We start from the raw sequence: 646 nt of genomic DNA on the forward strand, positions 1-646 counted from the left end.
TGTCCACATCTTCAAATGATCTTTCTTTGAGTATCCTTTCTTAACTCTAAAAGGCAAATGGGTAAAAGACCAGCTGGATTCAGACTGTGAGCTTAGGACTAATGGAAAGGAAAGGAAAAATATTTGAGTTCCTTTCCCCCAGCCTTTTCAATTTTTAATTCTATGAGCTTTGAGAACACTGCACTAGAAATTACCAGAAGTAAACTTATATAGCTTGCCCAATGAGTTGTTACAGGAATTTTTAATGAGAAATGTTATCTCCTGTGAATTCCACTGAGTCACTGAAATATAGTCTTAAAATATCTTCTACATTCCTTGGAAAATCTGAACAACATGAGTGAGAACTCACTACCGTCTCCTCATCGAAACTGAGGTCCAGCACGTTGAAAAAAAAAAAAAAAAAGAAGAAAAAAAAAAAAAAAAAAAAAAATATCTTCTAAGGATACTAACTTTAAAGCATGGAACTACTTCTTAAGAAAATATCTTTTGCTATATTTTAATGTATATTAATATATAATATGTTTAACATACTTAATGTATGTTAATGCAATTTAAATTACAGCAAATAAAATTAGTCACAAGAATCAATTAATTTACACTACCTATTGTCCATTTATTCTAAAATATGCATTTAGGACAATTTTAG

At 29.7% G+C, this 646-nt stretch overlaps 1 pseudogene; it reads left to right on the top strand.

The window, feature by feature from the left end:
- The first annotated feature begins 290 nt into the window (after positions 1-290).
- On the top strand, positions 291-377 carry LOC136171279 (small nucleolar RNA SNORD116; annotated as a pseudogene).
- The last annotated feature ends 269 nt before the right edge of the window (positions 378-646 follow it).

The sequence above is a fragment of the Muntiacus reevesi genome, chromosome 6, assembly GCF_963930625.1.
Source record: "Muntiacus reevesi chromosome 6, mMunRee1.1, whole genome shotgun sequence".
Taxonomy (NCBI): domain Eukaryota; kingdom Metazoa; phylum Chordata; class Mammalia; order Artiodactyla; family Cervidae; genus Muntiacus; species Muntiacus reevesi.